The sequence below is a fragment of the Pipistrellus hanaki genome (genome assembly GCF_964339955.1).
Source record: "Pipistrellus hanaki genome assembly, chromosome: 11".
NCBI classification, from domain to species: Eukaryota; Metazoa; Chordata; class Mammalia; order Chiroptera; family Vespertilionidae; genus Pipistrellus; species Pipistrellus hanaki.
Genome location: NC_140513.1, coordinates 33835554 through 33857311, shown reverse-complemented (window position 1 = coordinate 33857311; position 21758 = coordinate 33835554). Strand labels below are relative to the sequence as shown.

General features: G+C 39.8%; 1 protein-coding gene and 1 long non-coding RNA gene across 2 annotated transcripts in view; both read right to left on the bottom strand.

The window, feature by feature from the left end:
• LOC311630442 overlaps positions 1–21758 on the bottom strand; it is a 930538-nt gene that overhangs the window by 452653 nt on the left and 456127 nt on the right. The gene's annotated exons all lie outside the window — the stretch shown is intronic.
• Positions 1–21758, bottom strand: part of LOC311630436 (guanine nucleotide-binding protein G(q) subunit alpha) — a 263324-nt gene that overhangs the window by 138434 nt on the left and 103132 nt on the right. The gene's annotated exons all lie outside the window — the stretch shown is intronic.

Here is a 21758-nt window from a genome sequence, read left to right as displayed (position 1 = left end):
TCCCCCCAGAATCTTAAGTTACAGTAGGCTAGAAAGTTTAATAAATGGCCATGCCATCCCATTTTGGAGCTTTTGTCTTAATCTTTAGAATAATTTTCCACTTAGGAGATAATGTTTCTCTCAAAGTCCATTTGTATTCATTTTACAAACAGAAATTTTATTAACACAGCAAATCCTACATATATATATATATATATATATATATATATATATATATATATATATATATTTACTGAATTGAAACAAGCAAAACTACAAATTAGTTGTTCCTTTTATCTACTCATAAAACACATGTAAATGAATCCTCCAAATGGACCCTGGTTTATTTGCCCAACACACTTTCTACTTCATTCTTTAGTTTTTAACTAAAATTTTTATTCAAGCCGAGACCGGTTTGGCTCAATGGATAGAGCGTCGGCTTGGGGACTGAAAGGTCCCGGGTTCGATTCCGGTCAAGGGCATGTACCTTGGTTGCGGGCATATCCCCAGTAGGGGGTGTGCAAGAGGCAGCTGATCGATGACTCTCTCTCATCGATGTTTCTAACTCTCTATCTCTCTCCCTTCCTCTCTGTACAAAATCAATAAAATATATTTAAAAAAATAAAATAAAATAAAATTTTTATTCAAAATGTGTGTGTTTTCTTTCCAGCACATACAATATGCTTTAATTTCCATACTCTGTTTGTTTTATCCTTGTTTCAGAATGTTACTTTCTAACTGATTAACAATGTTCAGAAGCCAAAGTTCTGTACCCAGAAAGCTCCCCAGCCCTTATCCGTGCTTTGAGCACCAAATTGGTTGTTTAAAAACTTACTGGATTGTAGTTTCACTTGTCCTTCTTTGGCATCTAGAGAATCTTAAATCCAGCCTTATAAATAGGTTCCAAGTCCACTGAGTCCTCTAGAATATTACTGACACACGCAACGCCTCTGTTCTCCTCTCATCTTCACAGCTGGGCCCTTCCGACCTGTGGTCAGTCTCAACCCCCTCTCCAACTCAGCACTCCCCCCATCACTGGCACCTGCTGCCACCCTGGAGGCCGTGTAAAGACATGAAGTAGGCGCAATCGATACCACCACTACAACTATCATCAACTGCGCAATGAGTAGAGAGAAGGACATCCTCTTGGTCATGCTGGCTGCATGACATCCACCAGGCTCCTTCTGGGTCAGTGCCCATTGTCATTGTCCATGTTCGGAGCAATACGATGTTGTGTCACACAAGAGTGAATTTTGTAAGCACAACCCATTCATGGATATGAAGCCCTCCATGTTGAAAGAGGGATTTTTAACAACAGCCATAGCCATGTTTTGTTAAAATCTGAAGCTGAAGAGCATTACTGCAAGTCAACATGACCCTGAGTTTTTATTCTATGGCATTACTGGTGTGGAAATCAAACACAGGCTGGCCATTCTTCCTGGATAATGCTTCATCTGTGGGGCTCAGATAGGGATCTTCGAGTGGGTTTAAAACAACAAACAATCCCTTTTGGAAATAATACAGTTGTTTAGTTAATAATATAGATTTTGAAAAGAAAGAAAACCTCTTGTCATATTTTGTAAAGTTCTTTTCTTACCCTCTGAAATAGGAGAAAACATAAGAAGATGTGGATAGAATACATGCGTATTTGAATGTAGTACACAAGAGAATTCCATTGAAACGTCAGTTTTCTTGTTCTAGCCAATTCCTAATTATTTGAACAGTAAACTGCCCACTTGATGGATCATCTGAGGCTTAGAAACCAGCTGGGTGATGAGGAAAAGAGGTGAACTAGGAGGTTACACAAGTACTTAAGTGTAAAAGCTTTAAGTGAATGTATAGGTTCTTGTTTACTTGGTACCCTGAGAAGAATTCAAGGAAATCTGGTCCTTGCACATTTGAGCCGTGAGGTTTCGCAGCATCAGTGCTCAGCAGAGGTGAAGTGTGGTCTCGCCCATCCTGTCTGTCACCTCCTCCTCCCCACTCTCACCACAGCACGCTGTGCTAAACTGTTTGAACCTCGGACACATCCACGGAGTGCCTCCTACATGCTGGGAACTGTGTGAGGGCTTCGCAGCTCTCCTAATCCTCACGACAGCCTTCCTAGGAGGCCTCATGGGCCCCGTTTCAGAGGAAAGGAAAACGTGGCCTAGAGAAATTACCCAAAATGGCTACAGGTACAAAGCTGGCATTCCGGGCCAGGTTCGCTGTGCTAAGTTCAAGTGTCTTCTAGAATGCCATGCCCCATGTGCTATTTCTCTATATTAACTGCTCCATGTAGGTAAGGGTGATACTAAATCCTTAAAATTGACATTTCACTCATATATATCAAATTGAAGGCTTTAGGAACACAAAATATCAACTTTTACAAACAGTAAAAGTAATTAATATTGCATGTAATACACTGAATAGAATTTTAATTTTTTGTGATAAGATGGGGAGAATAAGCTACTTTTTTCACTGATCATATGAGCATTACTTTCCAGAAATATTTAGTAATAAACTTAAGAAAAATGGTAACAAACATTTATGAGTGCTTTGTGGAAAGCACTCTGGCAATTGCTTTACTTGCTTACTTCATCTCTTCTTCACCCTGTGAGTTAGCTATTTATCATCACTGCCCTTTCACGGAGAAGGAAACTAAAGCCCAGAGAGTATTACTGATTTGCCCAAGATCACAGCCAGTATGTGGCTGCGCTGATGTCCAAATGTTGCTGATGGAGAGTCTGACCTCTGGGCTATCCTGCTATCCAGACATTCAGGAACTATCTCCGGTTGCATGGACAGGGAAAGGAGGTATCAGAGATGAGAGTAGAGGTGGTGACACCCCAGAAAGACCGGATCCTTGGGTCTCAGGCCCTCAGAGGAGTCAGGCCAGCACAGCCTGTTGGTGGGAGTAGAGCTCTTGATACCTTATTCCTCCTTGTGGGAGATGACAAGGAACACAGAAGACTGGGCAAAGAGCAAATACAGAAAATCCTTACGCTAGACAACACGTGAAATGGTGCAGTTTGGTACAGAACAGTAGGACGTATGATGAGGCAGTGAGGCGCTGAGTGGGAGCCTGCTCACAGCCTTTGGGGGTGAGAGGGTTATTAGCATTTCTTTAGTTAGTAAGTCCATTATCTCCACTTAAAAATATAGGAACTTACAACCAAAGCAGCTGAGTTGGAACATTTGTAGGTTACTTAAAAATACTCAACAACTACTTCCTTCTGAAGAATTCAGTCCCTTTAAAATAACCATTATGAACAATTTCTAAAATATATAAAAGTTTGGAGAAGGGTATAATGAATCCCCATAAACCTCCCAACAGTCATCAAGCTTTTGCCATGCTGTCCTAGTAGCTTCACTTATTCCACCCTCTAAAATTGTCATAGATCCCTACATGCTTTAATACACATCTCTAAAAATGCATATAAAATAAAAATTTTATAAGCCACGATGTGCTTTTTCAAGCCCGACAAAACTCAGGATAATTTTTTGCTATCAGGCTTGGTCCAATTATTTTTTTTTTAAACTTGTTTTGTTCAAATCAGGACCCAAACAAGACGGCACACATTGCATTTTGTCTCTTTAGTTCATTTTAATCTAGAACAAGTCCTCCTGAACTTCCTCCTTCTATCACGCCAGCAACTTACAGAAGAAACAAGTTCCATTAAAACCATTTTGTTCATTTCGTGCTCCCAACTGTTTACTATGCACCTCAGAACAGAGTGGACCTTCCACCCCAGAGTCAGTTTTTCAGTTCCCTTACATGTTTGTCTGCAAAGAAGAAAACAACTACATATGACACATCGGAGGAGCAGCCCTGTTTTGTCTTCCAGAAGTTATCTACATGGCTAACGACCAAACATGTCTGTTTATTACAATGATACTTAATTACAATGGGAAGCACACTGAAGTCCTATTGGCGAGACTGGCAGGAATCCAGCCAACCCACCCCTTTGCCCCATTACAAAGGAGGCACCAGAGCCAAACCTGGGTAATTCCTTCAAGAACAGAGTGGCCCATTGTTAATTATGGAGCTGGGGAATTAGCCGGCTAACAGACGGCCGTGATGCAGGGCGGGGGAATCAGTTTGCTCTATCACAGAATGTGCTCGGCTCATTTTCTCTGTCAGGGGTTTTTAATTATTTATGATGAAGCTGCATTGCATGTTTTGTAATAATAATGAAGTCTTAGTAACACGAAACCTCACTGCAGCAGGGCAGGGCTATTAAATCTTTGCTGAGAGCTGGGCAAGGGAGCCAGGGCTTCTTACCAGCTCTTTTTTCACTGGTAATGACTATCAGGTCCGTAGGCACACACACAAAAGAAGGGAGAACTGGTCGACTCTGAATGGCAGATCCAGTTCTGTGGGGGAAGCCACCGGTGGCCTTTTTGCATTTGTCCGCTGCAGCTCTTTCCTGCTCTGCCCTCACTGTCTGCCGTCAGCTCTGGGCTTGAGCCAAAGGCGGATGAGCTCGACAGTGGCCCGGAGCAAAGCTTCCTGTGGCTACATCCCCTGAGAGTCTCATAAGGAGCCTCTCCATTTACACTCTCGATTTATATCCTATGAACCTGAAACACCAAAGGAAAGGCGTACGTGAACGAAGTGAGGCCATTCAGGATCTGGAGGGCTGCTGCAAGTTGGCCACGTCCACGGGTGTGCAGCTGACAGGCACCTGGGCCTTCTCCTTCCTGCTCCCCTGCACTCCGTTGTACTTGCTCAAACCCATTATTCTCATTTCAGAAATTATGGTGATTTAAAAAAAAAAAAAATCAATGATCATTTTAAGAGGCTTTCCCTGAAAGAAAAAAAAAAGCAACCCTAGACATTCTTCATTTAGAAAAAGCAAGTGAATGGAGGAAGGGCCAGGAAGGTGGGGTGGGGAACATTATCCAGAATTATCATGGGCCCTAAGTCTATGGGAGGGCGGCATCTTTAGAAGGAATAGAATACAGCCACTCTTCATTCCCTAGAGGCCAACTGCTCTGACACAAGATAAGCTAGGCTATTCTCCCTCTTTCTCTCCAATTTGAGGTTATAACCGGTATCTCACATGCTGTGCATTTGTGTTACTTCGTGCTAATAAGATGCACAATACATCACACGCTTGCTATCACCCCTCTTCAACTGATTATGGGTTCCTGGGGTCGGAGGATGTGCTTATTTCAGACCAGAGGTTTGCACACAGTAGGCCCTCAATAAATAACAGCTTTAATTAAAAAGTCCTAGGGAGTCTCCTGTCCCCCTCTCCCATCCAGGCTATACTATTGGTCCAGGATACGATGTAGTGCAAGCATGGCCGATGGGCCATGAGTTTGATGTGCTTGATGTAGTGTTTCCTTTGATAATACTTATTATACCATATTGTACACTAGCCATCTCTTTCCTTGCTTGTGCCCCCAGCTAGCAGTTTAACAACTTGAGAGCAGCTTAGCTGTTTATTATATATAATACTTAGCACAAGAGCTTGCCACATAGGTGTTTATTAAATATCTTGAATGAATGAACGAATGTATGAATGAATGAATGACTAGGGTAGTGAAAGAAATCTACAAACAACAAAGCTACATTTTTTTCAAATAAATTACATACAAAAGAAATAAAAATCGAGCTTTGATTCCACACTCAAAAATCAACCTCTTTGTTGATTTGTTTTTCCTCTTTGAAAACAAAAAGTAAGGTAACTGAAAGACTTAGTTTGATACTGGAAGATATTATGAGTTTATTATATATCCATTTAGACTTTTTTGCTATTCACTTATATGCATTTTGAGAGGTTTATTTCCTTCTTTCATATATATTTTTATTTAAAAAGGGTATTTTTTAAAGCATAATAATGTCAGCAACCATGACTTATCAGATTAGTACATACAGTTCTACTTCATTGTTAATTTCACATGCAAAGAATTCCAAAGAGTGGCTATACCACAATTCATTTCTTCAGCGATAGATATTTAAGTCATTTACAAGTTTTCACTCTTAAAAACAATGCTGTACAGAATCTAACTCACAGTGTGTGTGTGTGTGTGTGTGTGTGTGTGTGTGTGTGTGTGTGTGTGTATGTGTGCGCAGACTGCTTTATAGTAGGCACTGTGCCAGCGGGACCCTTCAGATACAATGGTGAGAGGATACTAACCTCCTCTCAGGGATATCAGAGCTTGATGAGAAAGATTAACATTCTTCAAAGAATCACATTAACAAATATATAATCACAAGTGGGATAAATGCTCAGAAATAAAGGAATGTGATTATACGAGAGCATCTCATAAAAGAATCTGGAAGAATGGGGAGGTGGACTGCATGTACAGGAGGAAACATGGCAAAACGCCGAAGTGAAAGACTTTCTAGCTGGACCTCAGAGAATACTGGTGGAAAACAATGCCTTTGCACACTTTAAAAAAAATTTTTAATATGTTTTTATTGGTTTCAGAGAGAGAAGGAGAGAAAGAGGAGGGGGGGGTAGAGGAAAGGGGAGAGGAAGAGGGAGAAGGAGGGGGAGATAGATGATAGATAGATAGATAGAGAGAGAGACAGACAGATAGATACATCAATGATGGGAGAGAAACATAGATCAGCTGCCTCCTGCACAACCCACACTGGGGATTGAGCCTGCTGCTCGGCCATGTGCTCTGACAGGGAATCCAACTGTGACCACCTGGTTCATAGGCCAATGCTCAACCACTGACCCACACTGGCCAGGCGCCTTTGCACGCTTTTATGAGTGTTTCTGTCACATATTTATTTCACAAATATGTACTGAGCACATAGTACATGCAAGAACTGTGCTAGGTGCTATTAATTAACCAGAAACAAAGGCTTTCATTCAAAAGCAAATTCTGCAGAGAGGAACTGCTAGCTAAAAGAGAATATATAATTTAAATTGTGTCACATGCTCTCAAGCTGCCCACTTTGGGGTTTGTTCAGCCCTTCCAAGATCCACTTGTTCAGTGTTAGGAGACTCCTCAAAAGTGGGCAAATTTCTTGGCTCAACATAGTTCCCTACTAAGCCAGTCCGTGATCCTGGGTGGCTGAGCTTTCGGGGGTCACACGGACTATGCATTCTGACAGAACCACATGCACAAATACCAGTCAAAAAGATGCTTCTGACACTCATCAGGGGACATTAAAATGTCTTACTGCAAAAAAAGAAGTTTATTTCTAAATGAGATTTGGGGCTTGGCAGGATATATAAATTATTCATGTTCTCCCTGTTGTCCCTTATCATGGAAAATTGAGGGATGACTGTTTGGAAGCCACTACCCAGAAGAGCAGCTGATAAAATATCCCTGTGGTTAGATGTGGGGTGCTCAGCCATTCTCAGCAATTCCTCTCAGGTTCACTCTTTCACTAATTCCCAATTTTCTGCGCCTTCAGCAATTTTCCCCTTTGTGCTTACCATCCTAACAGCCCTGCTTTACTCACTCCCCTCTTGCTCGGCAGATGATCCTGCCTACCATTTCTGAAGGAAGTGATGGGAACTTGAACGTTGACGATTCTCTTTTCACTTCCAACAGTTTCAAACAATGGAGAGCCTGCTTCTCCAAAACTGTTTTATATTATGTTCTCCCTATCGTCACCATCAATAATCCACAAAATGTTAGCAATAATGCATTCTGATTTCAGGCTTAAGAACGGGTTTTACGAAATCTAACCTGGAGTAGGAAAATGAATTCCAAATTGTTTCTGGGCAAAACAGGATATGTTTGAAAGGAGACTGTGAATTTTCCCCCAGCTCTGTCCTCTGTCCTTGGCATGAGAGGGTACAAGTGCTGCTAATCAGCCAGCCGTCATCCTAAACTGTGAGCCACAGTAACTGAGTTAACTAACTTACTTCAAAACCCTGTTTTACTTCCCTTACCACCTCAGCATGCAATCTTGGAGTTTTTGCTTTAATCATTTTGCAGTTTGGCCCAGGCCTCAGCATCATGCCCAGTTCATAACCACAAGAGGACGTAAAATTCATAACTGTCACTGATCTCTAGACAGACAGACATCACGGTCTGTTAGCTGAAGAAATGATGTGAGCAAGGCCAGGAAGGAATGAGTGTCAGGCTGGTCAGGACAGGAGCTGATAGGTGTCATAGACAGTGTGGGTCAGAGGTCATAAGGAGAGAGGTCAACTCAGGGTGGCAAGGTCAGGCGTTTATGAATGAGAAGGAGAGTGGACATAAAAGATTCAGGTCTGAGGAACCCAGGGTCTGACTCCACCTAAATGGGCTTGGTCACAGACACAGGACTCGGACAGCAAGCATGTGGTGGGCGCCCATGGTGGCCCGACAAAAGCCCGGGTGTTAGGTTCGTCTAGAGATGTCATGTACCCACTTTGCAACCCTGAGTATTATTTCACCTCACAAAGCCTCCATTTCCTCACTTATGGAGGAAGAGAACAGTAGCAGAGAGGGTGAGGAATAAAATGGGACACTGAGATGTCCTAGGACATCTGGTACCTGGTGGGGACGAAGAGCTGGCTAAGAGTGGAGCTCTCATTAAATGTTCATTCCCTCTCCTTCCCCGGGGACTAGGATGACTTCCCCTCAGGCTCGGTCTGGATTACAGGGGGCAAGTGATCCACCTGGGAGAAGCTGGGATGGGAAGCAAAATAATTTCTGAAACTGGCTTTTCTAGTCCAAACCTATCATTAAAGCACAAGTAAATATACCTTATTTTTAAAGGAGAAAACACAAAATTGTTCAAAAGTGAACTGTCATTTCTCTAATGGCAGCTCCTGGGCCATAATTCTTGTATGAGGTCACATAAAAATCAGTGCCTGTTTCCTCACACCTGACAGCCAGGCTACATGTACCTTCCATGTTTCAGGGAAACACTAAGACAAAACAAAAAGTCCCATCAAATCGTTCTGAAATTGAAGGCAAAATGCAAATGCCCTGACAGAAAGAGTGATGGGGTGGCTTTTGACTTCCTATATCTATTTGGATAACTGGACAAGCCAGGTCAGACCTGCTGGCGGAAGACAGAGCCACGTCCTCTCCCCTGCTAGGTTGAACATTTGCAGGAGTGAGTCCCTAGAAGATTAATGACATACCCAGCTTCTGCTGGGACAGAAAGTCTCTCTTTTACATTTTGGCATACTTTTGCTCTTAGCTTGGTAAATAGCTGACTGCAGTGACCACAAATAATCAATTTCCAGAGCGCGAAGGGATCTGGATAATGAAGCTGATGGAAGTTTACACTTGCTTATGCTTTAAGAACAAGGTTCATAAAATAATTAGTGCTTAGGTCAAATAATTAGCAAGTCTTTTCGGGTGACCCAAATTGCAGTTGGTGTAGGCTAACATTCTTTTACATTTCTTCAACTCCAGAATGCTGAAACACACCAGCATGTTGGAAAATGATGCAAACCCGTTCTGCTTTCTTGCATCAATTGTTCAGAACAATGCTTGTGATAGGATCTCCAAGGAAGAAGCTAGATTCCATATAGGCTCATTAAAAAAAAAAAAAAGAAAGAAAGAAAGAAAGAAAGAAAGAAAGAAAGAAAGAAAGAAAGAAAAAAAAAGACACACAAAGAAAGATACATGCAATACAACTGTAAGGAAATGAAATGCAAATTTAATCAAATATGCAATAGTGAGATAATGTCAATAGGAAATTTTTTAGTTTGCCTGTAGTGTTCTATTGCTCAACAAAAGAAAACAAATCTCCTTCCAAAAATGATTTATCATAAAAATGCTGCACATACTTGTTTTCTCTATGTTCAAAATTTAAGAATGGACCTTATTTCAAGTATGCATTCTCTACTACCAGGAAGTAAAATTTGACCAAATGTTAAGGATGACAAATCCAAAAGTTCTTCATTCATATTAAATAGAATAATGAGTTATTAGATATATTTATAACTTTCATATCAGTACTATTAAGAATTTTATTATCTATATTGTTATTATAACAATACTTACACTGACAAGTAGGAAGTCACTTCTATGGTTATTACTACTATTACAATAATCCAATTAATATCAGAGCTGCTGGCTATCTTTCAGAAGACAGCCCAAGACCTGCCTGCTCGGATGTCTGTGGGATAGCTGAGTTTGATTATCTGCCAGGTAAGCTCCCCAGGTGATTTCAGGCCTTACCAATGTCTGAGAACCACTGCCTCAAGATCAGGGGAAATCTTTTCAGACCTAGAGAATGAAAGGAGATGAACCATCAAAAGTCCTCTTTAGAATAGGCAGTGTGACCATACTATTTCATATCTGTCTGAAAACTGCATGAGGTAACTACACAGGGTCACTGGGTATAGACTTGCTTAATATTGCCAAAGACTGATGATGTAACTTGGGAGAGATTTCAAACTGAACGCTTTAGATGTGAATGTCATTCAACACCCCTTCCGCATTCAGAAAATTTCTGTCCAAATGATTCTCAGAAAAGTCCTCACATACGAATTATTATACTTGTCCATCCTAAACAACAGGGCGTACAATATGAGAATAAGCACAACATGCCAGCCAGGCATTAAAATATTAAAAACATATCTGGCCTCAAGCTTATTGTCACCTACAGTGACATTTGTTCATCACAAGTCACTTTTCAAACAAAATAACCAATGCAAGTGATCCTACCTGACATATAATTAATATTGCCCAAAAAAGTATAATAGCCACCATCTAATGACCCAATTTTAAAATGACCCAATTTCTGGAATGAATCTAGAAGAATGTTTATGGCCAAAGAATTATGAAAGAACAACATCACTACCTGGCCAGGATGGCTCAGTGGTTGAGCATCAACCCATGAACTAATAGTCACCACTTCGCCCAGGTTGCAGACTTGATCCCCAGTAGGGGGCATGCAGGATGAAGGAGGCAACTGATCAATGTTTCTCTCTCATTGATGTATCTCTCTTCCTACTCCTCTCTCTAAAATCAATAACATATTTTTCAAAAAGAACATTAATATTTTCTTTAAAAAAAATAAACTTAAGCATTACTTTCACCTATTAAAGTGAAAAGACTGAAAATGTTACTAAAACTCCAAGTTGGCAAGGATATGATAAAAACAAGCATACTCAGCCCCCCCATATGTAATATAGAATGATCTTTCAGGATGGCAATTTAGTAATCTTTATCAAAATCCTTAAAAGTAAGTTATACACTTTAACCCAGCAATTCCATTTCTAGCAATTTATCCTATAAGGATGTTCATTACAGCACAAGTGAGAAAGCAATTTAGAAATAAAGTATTGTTATATATCCAATAAAAAGTCGATATTTATATACAGGTCCACACTCCCTTATCTATAATCTGACACTGCAAAAGTTCTAAGAACTGAAAGATTTTTTTATTTTGTATTTCATTTAACTTCATTCATTGTCATCCATTCAGCTGTAAGGCTAGTTACGAACATTGTTCCACTAATTGCAAATATTAATATATTTAGCTACTGAAATGTCAACTGTGAACCTATACGTATATATACATAGTTAAATCTTAGTGTGTCCACGTATCATAATGCTCACAATGGCTTTCTCACATGGTAAAGTTACAAGTGATTTTTTTACTTTCCTCCTTTGCTTTTACGTGTTGCCTGAATTTTCTTTTTACAATAAACACATTTGTCTTTATGTTTATAAAAAACAATGTAGTTCCATTTGGGAAAAGGGGCGGGGGGGGGGGGGGGACAACCTAGACCTTATGAAAACACCCAATCAAATAAATACCATATTTTAATTTCACATATTATAGCTACATGTGTATTATAGTACTTAGCCAAGTAATTTTTCTAATGAATAAGTTTTCCCATCACTTTCTTGGTTTGTGACTAAGTGTATCATAGAACTGTGTGATTACATCTTTAAAGGTGTCTAGATCAAGGCCCAATGGCAGACCAAGAGTGCAGAAGCAGCTCGGACACCTCCCCTGGTTCCCACAGACCATCCCATGGGCAACTGTGGGAAGACAGACAGACATTCAACAGTGCCAAATGCATCACTCTACATGCACTGCCCAGAATGGCAGGAAGGAGGACAAAGAAAGGGAAATTACAAAGAGGAAGAAAGAATATATGTACCTTCGTGTCGAAACTTTGTCTCGACTGCGGATTATACAAGCAAACAATTTTGTTGAGTAATCTTGCCCCTCCAATAAGACTGCAAGTGCCTATGAGCAAAGCACATGTCTTAAACTCACCCTGAAGAAACATGAAAAAATGCTGAGGGTGTTGTTGTTTTAATTTTAATTGGACTTTAACAAATAACCATGCTTTCAATCAAAAATAAAAAGAAATAAAAAAGCATACAGTCAGTCAGGAAGCAGAAGTCAAATGAACAGTTGTTAAAAACTAAGAGCTTACAAGGTTCACAACAGTAATAATACCTCCCTTTGGTTTTACTTCAACTCATTTGATCTACAATATTTACTGCACCCGACTGGGGATCAGGCACTGTGCTGGGTACAAGGACAGAGCAGTGAGCAGCGCTGTCTTCCTCTGGCCCTGGCAGAAGTTGGAGTGGCCACAAAGAACTCCACACACTCTTTCTCATGAGGAAATTAAATTGTATGTGTCCTGGTGCCGAAGGTGTTTATGGAGTCAAGTATATGAATTGCCTTTTGGGACTTATTAAGCCCAACTCTGGTTTTAAAATCCAGCCCCATAAACTTACAAGCTGAGTGAATTGGGAAGCACGTTTTAAACACTTTTCATCTGTGAAACTAGAGCACTACTCCCTACAACCTCATACTTTGGAGCGTATTAAATACCTGGCAATGCCTCAGGCCCAGAAGCACTGGGCAAAGGTTATTTCTCTCCCCTTTCCTACTCCGCCCCTTTCCTTTCACTGGAGTGGCTGCCCTCTCTAAGCTGCAAACAGCCCGGAACCAAGACAACAAGATACACTATTGGGATTATCGAGGCTCCTTAGTCTCAGGAGAACAAGGACCCATGAACCCCTTCTACTTACTTTCCCCACCATCACTTACATTCGAGACCAGCTATCTTAGGTCCTAGTAGAGGACAGGCCACTGCCTTTGGGAAACCACTGGTGTACCTGATACTGGGAACCCATTTCTCATTCTTGAGTCATAGCCTCTTCAATACCTTTAAACAATCAATAATATCTCCTTCACACATTCTGCACTCTACCCAAAGGCCAATACACTTCTCCTGACCTGGCACTTTCTTGGAAGAATTCACAACAATCATTTAGTAGATGCTTACTATACAGATAGTAAAAGTTTTAGATAGTCCCTCTATATTCTCTCATTAATGCCCATGTCAACTATATGGAGGGGGTACTACCATTTAGCCCTGTGAAGGTTAAAATTCCTAAAACTCTGACAGCACTGTTAATACCCAATTTTCCATTGCAACTAGGAATACAGGATCAAGGTCAACTGAAGAATAACAGAATCCAAAGTATTTTCACACCCAACTTTAGTGAGGGTTTGATTGCAATGTACTATTTAGCTGAATAGCTACACACTCCTAACCCCCTCTGTCACGGCAGAGCCTACTAAAAGACAGTAAAAATGGCTTATAAAGGTCAAGAGAGGGAAGACTAGGCTAGTTTTGAAGAATGCACAAAAGCGATCACCTAACTGAACTCCCACCACAGAACCACTGACTGTTCACCACCACCTAGACATGCCAATGTCTACTACTGTCACTTCAGTCTCCTTTTAGCTCAAAACCATGAGAGGTTTTACCTCAGGGGATGAGTGTACATCGAAAGAAGCATATAACCTGCCAACCAATCTACTACTGTTGTTCATCTCAGCAGAGATACCAAGTTTCTTGATATATGGCAGCAATGCCACTTCTCTAAGTCACTTCTCATTTTAAACAATAAGAGACTGTAATAAAATGCATAATCACCTTACAAAGTCGTGGTGACAATGACCGAAAGGCATCATCTTAGCAAATTCACTTTAAGGCACATAACATCAGGAAAATGTGTTCAAAGTGTAAGTTTACAACGTATCAGCCAAAGTTAGGAATCATAGCTTTTAATCAAATACTTTTTTATTCCTTGAAAGATAGATGTCCTTGTGTAACAGGACATAAAAATGTCATTCTTTTTTAATGACATTTGCTTGATGATATTTGTGTTTACATACACACACACACATATTCATAAAGATCATGATTATATTAATAATATCCTATTTAAAATCTCAATTATGTAGCAAGTATAATTGACTTAGGGCAAAACAATATAGTGGAGAATAAGAGAACAGTATCTTAGAAACAATAAGATTTTAGACCTTGACACACATGACTTAGATAAGCAAAACTGCTGCTTTGCCAAATATAAGGCAAGCCTTACAAAAGTAGAAAGTAAGCACAGGACTGAAATTACTTCCTCAATGGGGTGAGAATGAAAAGGAAAAGTGCTAGCATTTCTCATCGCCTCACTAGATCACTTCAGACTTCATTAGGCATTCACTTTCCTTGGCTCCAACAAATACATTCTGCCTCTCTAATTGAAAGTCGATGTACCGGTTTAAAATTAAGGGGAAAATCATGCATTACTTGGTTTAGAAGAAAAAAGAAAGTATTTATGTGATGCTTTGCCAGGAGTTAACTAAGAACAGCCTAATGACCAGATTCACAACTTCCTACTAAAATGTGTTAAACTATGCCACATGTATTTTATATGCTGGCTGTCAGTCCTGGACATCCAAGGTCTGAGCAGCTGAAAGGGATTTAGAAGGAAATTGCTTAAGCAGCATTCTCTCGTGTGTTTAGACAAATCAGTAATGTTCCTTTGAGCACTTTTTAAAAAACAGCCAAATTGGTTTATGCTGACTAGCACCTAAATGATACTTTCGCTCATTTATTTAACAGAGTAGAACTATGTGCCAAATACTGTGCTAATTTAAATACTTAAAGCCCTATCTCTGCCCCCAAGTGTTAATTTTCTTCCTTTCATTCAACTGTAACCAATGTGAATTAGCTGAAGACACAGACACATGGAATGAATTACTTTGAGATGAGACGAGCTGTAAAGAGGACTAGAGAAGTAAGCTAGGGAAACATTATCTGAAGACAGTCATCATATGTGTACAATATGGAGAGGATGATGGTCTTCCATCACCTTCATCCCCACATATATAAACAGTGTCCAACAGTCACTGTGCATTATTCTAATGCACAATACAACAACCACACAAGAGTGTGTATGCATATATGTGTGTGTGTGTGTGTGTATGTGTGTGTGTATATATATATATATATATATATATATATATATATATATATATATATATATATATAGTTCTGCCTGTGCTTAATAACCCTACTTAACCTAAATGACTTGCTACCTTCATTAAGACATAAATGAATAAAAAAATTTACATAATAGGAATAAAATACTGTTAACAAAAGGGCAAAACCAGCTTGCATTGCCTTTTTACCTGACTACAGCCCTCACAATGAGCCTCACTAGATGATCTATTTCCACAGCAGCTGGAGACCACAACCAAATTTTACAAACCCAGGTGAGTCTGTTGAGTCCTTCTAATATCCTATGGAGAGTGATGAGATGAAATCAGAAAGGATTCTGGTGCCAAATCAGCCCGATTTGGGTGGTGCAGAGCAATGTTAACTGAAAAAGGAGGTAGGAGAAGAGAGCTTGGTAGAAGCCCATTGTACTCATAGTCCAGCTCCCACTCCTGTTAGAGGAAATGCTGAAGTGAGAAGGAACATGACCCCACTGAATAATGACAAAACCACACAGCAGCTCCATCACCCTTTATAAATAAAGTAACTGATAATAAAAATGTCATGTTAATCCAGGAAAACTAGAAGTCCTGTACAGAGGTAGGCAGCCAACATAGGATGAATAAAGAAATAAACAAAGGCCCTTAGGAAAGGAAGCTGTTCGAATTATGGAGAACAATTACACTATTTGGTAAAATACATGGACTTAATACTGGTGATGTGTGTGCTCTCCAGCATATAAAAATTACCCCCACCAAAAGAAAAAGAACGCAGCCTTAGCCTATTGCTGAAGTCTTTCTTGGCTTCAGAATCTCCTCTGATAAAACTGAACTTAAGATGCTCATTCTGCATCAATAATAGCATGCCTCAGGATTGTAGATTAATTTTAGCAAAAAAAAAAAGGGGGGGGGCCTAAAAAAAATCTCATATTCATTGTCTATTTTTACATGGCTTGTCATGGATATAAAATGAATAAAGAACTGCAATGGAACATGGATAGATGGAGGAGGAGAAGAAAATGTGGCTATGAAGTATTTAAAAGATATTAAAAGAGGAAGGGAAGTATTGAACGGGACTTTGACAGTTGATTTGGGTACTAGCGAATCAGTGGTGATTCAGTTCCCAGTAAAAGTCCTCAGAGAAAGTGGTAAACCAACGTTGGCAAAAAAGGTGGTGGACAGATCAAATCAGTCAAAAAAGGTCTCTAGATTCCTTTAGACTATTTATTAAGAAAAACGCTCTCAGATTTTACAGAATCAGGAGTAGAAGGTTTCCCTGTGAAAAAGGGCAGGCTGTCTTTGGTGGCCAGGAGCCAACAATGCAATTAAAATAACTATCACTAACAATGTCCACAAAACTTGCATCTGATTTTTTTAATTGACCTGAGGTGACATTGTTTAAGAAAATCATATAGGTTTCAGGGGTACAATTCTATTATACATCATCTGTATATATTACTGTGTGTACACCACCCAAGTCAAGTCTTCTTCCATCACCACATATCCTCCCTTTGCCCTCTCCTACCTCCCCACACCTCCCTTTCCTCTGGTATTCACCATCTTATATCTGATTTTGAACTTTAAAAAAAAAAAAAAAGGCTACAGAAACGTAAATAGTATAATTACTATGGGATTTAGATACAAAGAAAGTAAAATCTCCATTGGACTAGAGGCCATTATCAAAATCAATCTTTTTACTGCCCTTTTTTTTTTTTTTTTTTTAAGTTTGTTAGTGCTCTGGAATGGACAAAATTCAAAAAAAGATAGGAGCTTTAAATTATAACAAAATATCTTTAACTGTTAAGAGTTGTGGAATCAAAGAATCAGCATGCAGAAAATCGTGTGGGGAAAGATTCAGAGGTTGTCTAGTCCATCTTTTATCTTATTTCAACAAAATTTCCTTAAAGAATTTCACATGTTAAAAATACATTCTATTTTTTAACACAACCAGAAAAGGAGATTTCTCTACCTCCCTTGGTATCCCATTGCAATGACTGTCACTCAGAGGGAAGTTTTCCTTAGAAACCTCCTAAATCTGGTCATGCTATTTAAATTATTTTGTTTGTTTTATTTTTAATATAAGTGGAAAGTTAGCAGTATTCATTTTCTCCATGATGACAATTCATTTTATAATAACTTCCAAACTCCTTTATAATCATTTGTAAAGCATGTCCATCTACATTATACATTTAACACCTGAAACCCTGTTATCATCATCATCTGTCCCATGTTACAGATGAGGAAGTTCAGGCTTGGAGAGTTAAGAAATGTAGGCTTAGGGAGGAGATGTGCCAACCCCAAGGTAACTCAGTTATGCAGAGCCTGGGCTCTCACTCAGCTCCTTATTTCATATGTAACTGTTACTAAATCACGAACCATCAACCTCCTCCAGCTCCCCAAGCTGAACTGGCCGGGAATAAGCAAGCAGTTGTACTTTGGGACTTAGCAAATGCTGAGCAAAACTGAACAGTTTACTTCTACAGAGAATCCACATGCCCCTTTATTTTCTAAATTGACAGTGCGATTTTGCAGTGGATCATTGTGGTTTGTGCAGCATGACCCCCCTCCCCTTCTTCTACTAGCTGAACTACGTTTTCCTCAGAGGCTGTCAATCAAAGGGCCCAGGCTTGCCCAATCCAATCAGGCAAGTTTTCCTGGCAATTTGTATCTTGAGTGGAGTGAAAGAAGATTAAAAAGGGTCAGAGTTCATCTGTCTCACAGATGAGTTCCTCAAACCTGCCCTGGTTTCCACGAGCTAGTTCTTTGGGCTTCTCCTCAGTTCTCAGAGCGACCTCCCAGTCCCACACGTTCTTCTGCTTCAGCTGGCCAGTGCTGGCTTCTGTTGCTTTCAAGCAGAGAACCTTAACGGATACAACTCTTCAGAGGAATAAAACACACTGATCAACTTACTGCTTATTGTGTAAGTGAGAAATATTAAAATCAAACCAGGCTTTTAGCATTCTGTAAACTAAGAAGATCCCCTCATGGTGAAAAGGGCAGTAGAAAATTCCCTCCTGCTGAAAAAGGTAGTGGCAGAAATCACTTGTTCAACTGATCAAAGGCAGGAATAAGTTGGCACGTTCTCCAAGATCTCGGCTGCATTTTTCTCTTGAAAAATGGCTTCTGAGATCTTGCATTTCTCAGGAAGTACAGAAGATTCAGAAAGCTGTGACTGTGTTTAACAAGGTTCTTCCCCTGTGACAGGTCCTTTCTCAGAAGGGTTCACACAAACAGCAGCCATCGGACCAGGAGAAAAAGGACACTCGGTGTGGGGCCTGCAGGCTGCTGGCTGGGGAGTCGAAGGTGGCAGCAGCCTAGGCACCACATGAGCTGTGTGGTCATGAGTCCAAAAGTGAAAACTAGAACATCAGATGCTTTTTCTCTTTCTGGGACTGACAAAGGGAGCTGCAGCCTGTTGATATTTGGAACTGGCATAAGAATACCTCCATTTCACAGTTCACAGAAAGCATGAGGCAACACAACGATAAAGGGACACCAGAATCTGTATCTGGAATAATACACTCCATGAACAAAAACTGCTACCACATTTGCAGCATGTTGTGGAGGAGAGACAAATTAGAAAACCGGAAGCATAGTTACCGTAGTTGATCTGCCACCTGGCTGGGAAAACAAGGCACATACGCGTGCAAAGGAGCAGGCAACGCAGGAAGCATGCCAACTGCCAGGTACAGACAGTAAGTACATAAAAAAATTCAGGGTCTGAAGCTAATGAGCTGCTCCTTCCTCACATAAGCCTTCCAGATAGTTCTTAGCCAGGTAAACACAGAAATTGTGTATCTTTTCCTTTTTAGTAAGAGCTGATTTCAGCAGCAAAGCAAAGAATAATCAAAAGAGTACATCTACGTATATAAGAAAATAAAAACATAATAGTGATGAAAATTCTCCCTTTTAGGAATGATGCAGTAATCTCACAGTCCAATGCCTTCTGCCTAGCAGAGCCCTAAGTGTAACTTTTAATTTGACTAAGCAACAAATATTTAATCCCTTTCAATATCAGCTATCAAGAGTTGTATTTAGGGAAATGGCAAAGTACCTCTGTGGAAAAAACAAACCCTAGCTCACAGTGAAGTCCCTCACGCGGGCCGAGTCCAAGCAGCTCACCTGTAAACATTATTTGTTTGGCAAAGAAAGTACAAGGACAGAACATGAGGGTGGGATTACTTAGTGCTATGGCAGGGGTGGGGGAGATATGGGGGGGGGGGATAACCACTGCACAGTTCCCCCCATCCCTCCCACTCCCCTCTACCCCCATCTAACCAGAGGGATTCTTGATTCAATCTAGTAACACACAGGAGCAAAAGAAATTCCAGTATTCTGGTGTGCATTCTATAACCAGAACCATTTCCACAGCAAAAAAAAAAAAAAAAAAAACTCAAGTAGTTTTCCAGTTTAAGAATAGGCTTTATCATTTGTAAGTTATGCTTTGCCTTATAAAATAAGTGGACTCAGAAGTAAGTATAAAATTAGGCTGGGCAATCTTGGAAAGTATTTTTATTTATGCTACTAACACAGATTATGGCCAATGTGGCAGGTGGTGCAGAGAAGTTTTTAAAAAATGAAATGGTTATTTATTTTATAGCTTTAATGTCACAAAATATTATAATATAAATCACAATGCACTGCTCCCCAGTAATTGCTAATAAAATGCACATTAAGTGCTTTAAACTATTCATAAAATATAAACATATTGTGACCAGCCATTCCTCTTCTCCAGTGGGCCCCTCCCTCAGCAATTCCCTTGCCTCTTCCTGAATTGTGAATTGCAGCCTATTTCTGACAGCAAGTTTCATTTCTTCTCTTATGCAGATCAAAAATTTTGACAGCTATTTGTTTATCTGAATAATCATCTTAACCACATTGGGAGCAGAAGAGGGGGTTCCAGTTGTTTAAGCTTACAAATGATTTAGCTATTCATAAAACAAGGAATGTTTTGAGCCTCTACTGTGTACAAGACACAATGCCAGGGACAATGAAGAATACCAAGATGAAACTGACATACATGTACTTTCAAGGAGCTTAGTTGAGCCTAGTCAGGAAATCAGGTCAACACCAAATTGTCATAAATAATACAAGCTAGACAACTATAAATCCTCCACTAAAGATTCTGCTACAGGAGGGTGGGATTACCTAGTGCTATGGGAGAGGGAAGTAGAGAACTCTAGGAGGAAGCTGCAGTTGGGTGGAACAGGAAGGAGAGAACATAATTCCTTAACAAGTATTAACAAAGTCTAGGAGTGGGCAGAGCTCAGGAAGTTGATGGATGAAGCAAGGGGGGTGTGATGCATTAGAATATAGATGTTGTAGTGAAGATGGAACAAATGTGAAAGTAATTTATATTATGACTTGAAGGGGATTAAACATATTGAAGAATGTTTAATTCAGAAGTCAGCACACAGTCATGTCACTCTTTTAGAACGTGTGTTATGTAACCAAAGAGCCATGGTAAAATTTCACAGGATAATTATGATATTTGAGAAAAATCATATTAACATAATTTTTAGGATGTTGATTTCTAACTGAATGGTATTCAACCTAGTAAAGGCTACTTAACTGATACAAAGAGCTCAAATAACACTGTTAAGTATTCTTCAATGTGCTACATGAAGAAGGCATAAATCCCACTCCATTTCCACTTCTATGTGACTGTACAATAAATGATCTTCATATGAAACTCTAACATTAAGGCAAGGTCCTAAAGAATTCTCTGGAGCATCCAAGAAAGAAATTTTGGTTTGTTTTGTTTTGTTTTGGTATAATTTATGGAGACTATGATGAGGTGTAAATTGTGAATGTATCTGTGTGTGATACATCAATCACAACACACATGTGCTAACTCAGCCAACATTCATCAGGTCATCATACTATGCACCAATTGTAGTTTGGAAAGTCACTGGCATTAAGAAAATTTCCTTCCACAGAACTGTCTCACAACTGCAACAAAACTAGCATGTTTTCCTGCTTCAGAAATGCATTACATGAGATTTCGTTAGTGGTGGTGGGAAGGGGTGGGGAACCCTGATCCTTCTAAAATGAGATTTAGATATGCAGGCAGTCTCATCTGGTTCAGGTGCCCCAGTCCCAGGCTAACAAATCTGACCAGATCCTTTCATTTTTGAGAACAGAAGCAGGAAGAATCATTTGTGGAAGCTTTCTCTGTTATTTGTGGAGAGACTTTCTTGTTGCCATTAAAAAAAAAAAAGTGTGAGGATATCATTAGACAAGAAACAGTCCGTTAATTTCAAGGAACCACCCAAGAACAGAGATGATCTATATAGTTAGAAACTTCTAGATGGTAACAGAAGTGAAGGTATACTAAACTGCCTTATTTCACCTATAATTCATTTTTTGTGAGTTAAATCTAGTTATGAGTCACCCTGGGCATACCAGCTCCTTGCTATTACCTATTGATCCTGATACATGGAAATATCCTCAAGAGTAGATTATCAAGAATACTGAGAGAATGCATGTTCTGACTGAAGACACTAAAGTACGTAACTGTTGGTGCAAATGCAGTGTTTTGTCAAAAGAGGTGAGATTTTACCAGCTTCAATAAAAGCCCTAAGAAAGAAGACTGTGTACGTCATTGGAA